Here is an 8,500-nt window from a genome sequence, read left to right on the forward strand (position 1 = left end):
CTGCATCCCAACAGTGTTTGATGGTCTAATCATGCAGCCTGGTCTCACAGAAATCCGTGAAATGATCATGAACTTGTTAACAGCGCATTACGTGGTGGTGGCACGGAAAACAATGCCGATGTGAAGTCAATGAGAACGGGGACAAGTCTGCATGTTTCCAGAAAAGCGACAAACCATCGAAAGAAATTGTAGAAAAAAAACCCTCAAAAAATGCGACAAAAACCTTGAACAAAGACGTTGAAAAAAGCGCGAAAACTTTGGAAAAAACTCAGAAAGATGCATTAATAACATTGAGAAAGTGTCCAAAAAATACCTCGAAAAAAGCAATAAAAACACTGAAAAATGCATCAAAAACATAAAAAAAAGCCCAGAATGGATTATTTCCCACCGTGAATTACGCCTATGGTTGACTCAACTAACTGATTAATGTCTAACAGAAAACACAAATACTACAAATATTACAATAAAGGCTGATGTGGGAGTATCTTTCTTAACACACCAACCCGATGATCGGCCGTCTGACAGTCTGGCGAGGTCGCTGACTCGAGTCTGTTCGGTGTGTTCGTGCCGTCGTCCGTCGGCTTTAATTTAGACCGACCTGACTTGTTGAATCGACCAATGGGCAGTCGGACTCAATGAGCCATCTGATTGGTGGAGAGCTAGCCCTGGACTAGCGAATCAGTGCACTCATGTTAAAACACTTACTGGAAATGACGAGCGGATGAGTGCGACGAACGCCACTCAAAATCTGATGTATGATGATGATGTTGATCTGAAATGAAGACAGATTCAGCAGCTGCACGGCCTGTTTCTCTCTTCAGATGTTTCCAGAAACACGTTACGGTGAACTATTTTAGGACAATATGAGATCGTATTCTGAACGAGACGCCATGATGGTCGGGGAGCAGCCAGACCCACGTGACGCGTTCGTCATCAGCTGCTGGTTTTACATTTTTGGGCGACAATACAGATTAGCGCCGCCTGCTGTTATGGAGACGTATTACGTCTCGCGCACGTGCAGAACAGACGCTCAAGTCAGCGTCTCTTCGGTGTGTTCTGAGGTACTTTTTGGACCTGGGGAGACTGATCAGTCTGATTGGCTTTACTGCTGACGGTCGGCCGTCTGGTTGGTGTGTCAGAGGCTTTAAAATTTTTTCCAGGCGAACCAAACCCTACGCTTCCACTCCGCGCTACGCTGGTCGCCGTAATGACGGCGCCGTTGATTACAGGAAGGTGTTTACGTAGGTGGAGCTTCAATGCAGCAGGCTGAGAGGAAGTGGAAATGGAACTGGTGAGCAGAAAAAGGGTTGTTTGGCAGTACTTTCAGTCAAAAGAAGGCCATTCAAGTCCAGCTACATGTTCAATCTGCAATGCTGATTAGTCTGGTGGTGGCGAGGACCCTAAACAATACACAACATCACCGCTGTTACAACATCTGGTATGAAACATCTGGAAGAATACGAGCTGAGCATGAAGGACACTTTTTGGACCTCGGGGAGACTGATCAGTCCGACTGGCTTTTTCTGCCGGCGGTCGGCCGTCTGGTTGGTGTGTCAGAGCCTTTACATGACGGAACAACACTGGCAGGTTTTGCGTTTGTTAGCAGCGTCTCCGTCTGCTTTAGTGGGCGGAGATGAACGATCCCCTTCCTCTGCCGGGACTTTGACTCCTGCCCCGTTTCCATCCAGGGGAACGTCCTGAAACTCTCGGGACTCTTTCCTCCCGGTCTCAGGTGAAGTTTCAGGTCCTACGACGTGTTCTTCTCCTTCGTCGGTGATAATCACTCGCTCCGCTGTGAGCATGCCTTCGTCGTCGTCTCGGCCGTCCCCCTCCCTCACCGTCGGTGTATCCCAGGAAGACCAGAGTGACCGGGCCTTCGTCCAAACTCAGATCCTCCACGTTATCAACTTCTCCTGCAACGTCTCTGAGCGTCGTCATGCTTCTGTCCTGAGAGACAGAGACAGAAAGAGACAGAAAGACAGAAAGAGACAGAAAGACAGAAAGAGACAGAGACAGAAAGAGACAGAACGAGACAGAGACAGAGACAGAAAGAGACAGAAAGAGACAGAGACAGAACGACAGAAAGAGTCAGAGACAGAACGAGACAGAGACAGAGACAGAAAGAGACAGAAAGAGACAGAGACAGAACGACAGAAAGAGTCAGAGACAGAACGAGACAGAGACAGAAAGAGACAGAAAGAGACAGAAAGAGACAGAGAAAGAATTTGCTTTGTGATTTGCTCGCAGCACCTGAGCAGCCCGTGGTGAGGAGCAGAGAGGTCGCTCAGAGTTGGAGTAATATCACTCCGCCCAAGTAGCAGAAGTAGCAGTGCTTCACCTTCTGAGAATATAGTTCCCAGTTTATATACGGTTAGAAGATGGCTGTGTGTCATGTGACCTTGTTATTTGTACACGCTGTGACTATACAAATCACAACATGTAAATAGGAACATGTTGACGTTATTTAGTCACTTATTGGGAGCAGTAGGACAGATGGAGCCGGTTACCTCTAGGATCTGTGCTAAGCTAGGCTAGCTGGAGCCAGTTACCTCCAGGATCTGTGCTAAGCTAGGCTAGATGGAGCCAGTTACCTCCAGGATCTGTGCTAAGCTAGGCTAGATGGAGCCAGTTACCTCCAGGATCTGTGCTAAGCTAGGCTAGATGGAGCCGGTTACCTCCAGGATCTGTGCTAAGCTAGGCTAGATGGAGCCAGTTACCTCCAGGATCTGTGCTAAGCTAGGCTAGATGGAGCCGGGTTACCTCCAGGATCTGTGCTAAGCTAGGCTAGATGGAGCCGGTTACCTCCAGGATCTGTGCTAAGCTAGGCTAGATGGAGCCAGTTACCTCCAGGATCTGTGCTAAGCTAGGCTAGATGGAGCCGGTTACCTCCAGGATCTGTGCTAAGCTAGGCTAGATGGAGCCAGTTACCTCCAGGATCTGTGCTAAGCTAGGCTAGATGGAGCCAGTTACCTCCAGGATCTGTGCTAAGCTAGGCTAGATGGAGCCAGTTACCTCCAGGATCTGTGCTAAGCTAGGCTAGATGGAGCCAGTTACCTCCAGGATCTGTGCTAAGCTAGGCTAGTGGTGGATGCATCAGAGATGAGAGATGAGAAGGGTATGTCTGGACTTATCTAACTCTGGGAGATACGGGGAATAAGACAAAGTCCCAATAAGTCGGCGTGTTCCTTTTAAATTGAATATAAAAGGCAGCAGTTAGAGCACTAAACCAGAAATAACAATCACATTTTAAAGGGCAGTTTTCTACTGATCCAGTAGATATTGTGCAGGCTTACTTACATTTACAGCACAGTCCTGAATCCCCAGCCCGTCTTCCAAGTCATAACTTCCAGAACTGTCCAGCTCCGATCTGTCTTCCTTCGCCGTGGCTTGGCGGGTAGAAAAAGACGAGACGTTTCCCTCTGGATGTCTGACGCCGTCTACCTTCTCCATCTTTGTCTCTGCGGCGTTTGGCGTGACCGTGACTTCGTCCAGCAGCGCTTTCATCCCGACCCCGTCGACGATGCTCAGGATCTGGCCGAGCTCTTCGCTCGAGGGTTGGCTCCCCGAGCCCCCGACAGCGCGGATGCTCTTCCTGCCGTCGTCGTAGACGGTGGCGGCCATTGGCGCGCCCGTTGGCATGGACACGGGGGCCACTGACCTGACAGAGGTGGCTCCAGTCTTCGGGTCTCTCTCCACCTGCACTGCCAACATTCCCAGGACTGCAATTTAAGAGACAGAACAGAGAGGAAAAATATACAATAACTAGGGATGCACTGAATCCAGATTTTTTGGGGTTCGGCCAAATACCGAATCCATTGGTTAAGATTCTGCTGAATCCGAAACAGAATACCAAATCCTCCTCCCATCCTCCAACACGGTCTCAGCAGTTCGTGAAATGGTCCCGTTTTTTTAATCTATTGATTCATGTACACGGACACGATTATCTTGTTTATTTCGTGATGCTGAGAACGTAATGTATTCGTCCTGGTCAGCACTATCAGGAGGTTGGGTTAGGGTTAAGGTTAGGGGGGTTAAGGGGTTAGGGGGTTAGTGGGTTAGGTGTGGGGGGGTTAGGGGGTTAGGGTAGTACGGATCCCACACACCTCCCCACGCGTCCAACGACAACGTGGTTGAAAAAGGGTTAGGGGTTAGGGGTTAGGGTTAGGGGGATTAGGGGGTTAGGGGGTTAGGGTTAGGGTTGGGGGGATTAGGGGGGTTAGGGTTAGGGGGTTAGGGTGGATTTTCGGGCTTTCATACTACTCGCTACCGTAGTCGTGCTGTGATCATGAAACATGCTTCCCATTTAAATACGTTACTTTAAAAATCCTCCTCACCAACACGAACCAAACGACAAAAACGTGTCCTTGTACACCAGGGGGGTCAAACTCATTTTCCCAGAGGGCCACACTGGAGAAAGAGAATCACTCCAAGGGCCAGACATGGAGAGGTTATTGACGTGCTTTTGTTACTGCATGTCACGTTCTTTAACATTGTGGTAGCTTTTTTCCTCGTTTTTGGGGCTTTCTCAGACATTTGTCATCTTGTTGTAAATGTGTTGCTTTTTGTCTTATTTTTGTTGACATGAAGCCCTACAAAAGTCATCAAGAGTTCCTTAGCCATCATAGCATTTAGCAAATCAAGCAATAATAAGTCATTACGGCGACCAGCGTAGCGCGCATAGTGCAAGCGTAGGGTTCGGTTCGCTGGGAAAAATTCTAAAGCCCGTCAGCAGTAAAGCCAGCGGGACTGATCAGTCTCCCCGAGTCGGTCCAAAAAGTTCCTCAGAACACCGAAGAGACGAGACGTAATACGTCTCCATAACAGCAGGCTGCACTAATCTGGATTGTCGCCCAAAAAATGAAAACCAGCAGCTGATTGGACGAAGGCGTCACGTGGGTCTGGTTTGACTCCGGCCGTGCAGTTGCTGAATCTGTCTTCATTTCAGATCAACAAACACAGTTTAAAAGATCTTCATCAGATGTTGAGAGACTCTAGTCACGCTCATCCTGCTCCCCGTTTCCTGGTTAGCTCTCCACCAATCAGATGGGTCATTGAGTCCGACTGCCTGCCCTCCGACTCAACAAGTCAGGTCGGCCCAAATGAAGGCCGACAGCTCCTCCAACGGACGACGGCATGGACACACCGACCAGACTCGAGTCACCGACCTCGCCAGAGAGAAAAAAGCCCAATATTCAGCCGACTCTGAAGCCGAATCCTGGATTCGTTGCATCCCTAACAATAACGCCGGGTTTCCTCAGGCAGCTGAAATAACGGCTGAGCGGAGCGATTTAATTAGTTCTCCATGAGAACAGCGGCATGACTGAAGTTAGGTGACGGTGGCGAAAGTGCCCGGATGTTCACCGCTCTGCCCGCAGTCAACTTTTGGAGAGCAGTAGCCAATGAGAGGGCAGACTTCTCATTGCGAACATGTCTCTTATATAGTCTACTGTGTAAACACCAAGCCCCCAGGAAGAGCTTCATGTCTAAAAGCCACCATGGGCTTAGTGGATAAGGGTGGTACTGCACCCCATGGCCCAGAAAGACTTTTCACAGAGACTTTGCATGGCGAAAGAAACGTCTATATTTCAGCGTGCTGTAGGTAGGATTCTGAAAGAAAGGCTTTATTGCCACAATAAGTTACACTTGGTGCACATACACTAACAAACATATTAAATATTAGACAAATCCACACATATCTTGCCACAGTTTGTGGGTATGTTTACATCTCCAGAACAGATGGACAATAGTTTCAGTATGTGAGTCGCAGAAGGCACATTTCAGCTCAATATCATTTCTGAATTTGACAAAAAAGGAGAAAACACGATGAAAATGTTTGAATGAAACGTCTTTAAAGGTGCTGGAGGTCGGATTGTGAAGATCCAGGACTTAGCCAAAACATGTGGACATCAACACATTCTCAGCCCCTCCCCCCTTTCTGCTAAAGCCCAAAACGGTCTCCTAAGCCCCTCCCCCCACAAGGGAGAATGAATACGTGTGCATGAGCAGTGATTGACATGCAGTTAGACACCCCCCTTGGCCCTGATTGGTGCATCTGAACAGTTAGACACCTCCCTGGCCCTGATTGGTGCATCTGAACAGTTAGACACCTCCCTGGCCCTGATTGGTGCATCTGAACAGTTAGACACCTCCCTGGCCCTGATTGGTGCATCTGAACAGTTAGACACCCCCCTGGCCCTGATTGGTGCATCTGAATAGTTAGACACCTCCCCTGGCCCTGATTGGTCCATCTGAACAGTTAGACACTCCCCCCTGACCCTGATTGGTGCATCTGAACAGTTAGACACCCCCCTGGCCCTGATTGGTCCATCTGAACAGTTAGACACCCCCCTGGCCCTGATTGGTCCATCTGAACAGGGAGCTGTGGATTGTTGTAAATCTCTCTCCAGGCTGTAGGTGGAGCCAGAGGAGCTGATTATTTTAATGACCTGCTTCCTGTAGTTCTACTGGAACATCGGGTCAGTTTCAGCAGATATGACAGAAAGGGAGTTTAAGAAGACTTACCTGCTGCGGCTTTAAAATCAAAAAGTTACGCACTACAGCTTACACAGCCTACAACAAAGTCTCTTCCTGGTCCTTACCTGATCGGCCTTCTTGCCCACATTCATAAGACATCCTTTGTGTCATCTGTAGGTGCCTCGGCCGCTTTATTCACTGAAAAAGAAAACGTATATGTTGTACTGTATGTTTTCAAGTAAGACACAGCATTCTGGTTTATTGGCATTTCTTTAAACCAATCACAATTGTCTTGGGCGGGGCTAAGCTCCGGACGGAGCTACGGTGCCTCTGCTAAATATACTCAGGAAGGAACTTGTTTTGCATGTGTGTGTGTGTGTGTGTGTGTGTGTGTGTGTGTGTGTGTGTGTGTGTGTGTGTGTGTGTGTGTGTGTGTGTGTGTGTGTGTGTGTGTGTGTGTGTGTGTGTGTGTGTGTGTGTGTGTGTGTGTGTGTGTGTCTGTGTGTCTGTGTCTTTGTATGTGTGTGTGTGTGTGTGTCTGTGCGTCTGTGTGTGTGTCTGTGTATGTGTGTGTGTCTGTGTGTGTGTGTGTGTGTGTGTGTGTGTGTGTGTCTGTCTGTCTGTGCGTCTGTGTGTGTGGCTGTCTGTCTGTGTGTGTGTGTGTTTATGTGTGTGTGTGTGTGTGTGTGTGTGTGTGTCTGTGTGTGTGTGTGTGTGTGTGTGTGTGTGTGTGTGTGTGTGTGTGTGTATCTTTTAATACTTTATATTTCCTGATGATATTTACAGAATTTTACTGAAGTAACATTTTCTCTGCAGGACTTTTACTCGTAACAGAGTATTACTACAGTCTGGTATTAGTATTCATCTGAATACTTCATCCATCACTGGAAATATCCAACTGTGTTGCAACGGCCATACTGAAGTCAGCGGGGCGCCGAATGCTTTCTGCCGTACGTCAGAGTCAGCTGTTCCTCTGACTCCAACACCCTGCTCACTCCCAACTTGTGTTTGTCAGAATGAGTCACATCACAGTCAACGTGCAGCTGTTTCTCCGCCACGGCTCCATTCTGTCACCCTAATTTAAATGATTATACTTCATGCAAAGACTTAGTTCTGGCAAATTATCATCTGTCAAAGAGAGAATAGATTCAGCGCCGGCACAGTCTTCAGAGTGACAAAGAAAAGAAGGAAGCTGATGGTGAGCTAATGACGACTACGGGCGATTTCACACCTGCAGTTCGTTTGTTTTGGTCCGAATCAGTTGGTGAGTGTGTGAACGTGGAGCGATTTGGCCTCGGTTTGGTTTGGTTTGGTTTGGTTTGGTTTCACACCTGGAAAAACCCCAGCGTAGCAAAATGCGTCATTACAAACACAACAACACACAAGAACGTTCTCTCCTCTTATTGGTCGAATGTGTCTGGGGGGCGGGAGCAAGGAAGTAAATACAGGAAGGCGGTCCTTTGTGGACCAAGGGGGTCAGCCTCTCTCCCCGGAACACGTAGCTCCTATGGAGCCATGTTGATGCTACCAAGCCATCACCTCCCGTTAGCATCCCGTTAGCATCCCGTTAGCATCCCATTGACTGCCATTCATTTTGACGTCACTTTGACAGAGAATAACTTTACATCTGAAGCGTTTAAAGACTCTATTTGTCCGTTGTTTATTTCTAAAGAAACACGACAATGTATAAAAGGCTCCATTACCTTGTAGCTCACGTTATGGCTCCGTAGCAGACGTTTTTATAACAATAGGCTAACGATTGGGTCATAACCACGAGACTTCCTGTCTCATAGTAGAGGAGTTACCGTATAGTACAGGAGAAGCTCTCAGGCAGTTTGGACTTCCATCAGCTGTTTAAGTGTAATGACTAATGTTAACTATCATTTTAGTGATCAATAATGATCCTGTGTCTATGTTATCTCCTTACATATACCTACGCTCTCCGTCTCTGCTAGATTGGGAATGATTGAGATTTCTCTTGGCACAGCTACCAGAAGACTTCCAACTTTCAGACAGGTTGCTCACG

The 8,500-nt window shown here is 48.0% G+C and overlaps 1 pseudogene across 1 annotated transcript in view; it reads right to left on the minus strand.

Annotated features, from left to right (window-relative positions):
- Positions 1–951: 951 nt before the first annotated feature.
- LOC144530763 (uncharacterized) overlaps positions 952–8,500 on the minus strand; it is a 9,275-nt pseudogene continuing 1,726 nt past the window's right edge. Inside the window, exons 2-4 of the transcript XR_013503146.1 lie at positions 6,600–6,672; positions 3,298–3,719; positions 952–1,947 (exon numbers count right to left, since the gene is read on the minus strand). The product of XR_013503146.1 is annotated as an uncharacterized LOC144530763 (transcript). The remainder of the gene's footprint in view (positions 1,948–3,297; positions 3,720–6,599; positions 6,673–8,500) is intronic.

Source organism: Sander vitreus, chromosome 15 (assembly GCF_031162955.1).
Source record: "Sander vitreus isolate 19-12246 chromosome 15, sanVit1, whole genome shotgun sequence".
NCBI lineage: Eukaryota > Metazoa > Chordata > Actinopteri > Perciformes > Percidae > Sander > Sander vitreus.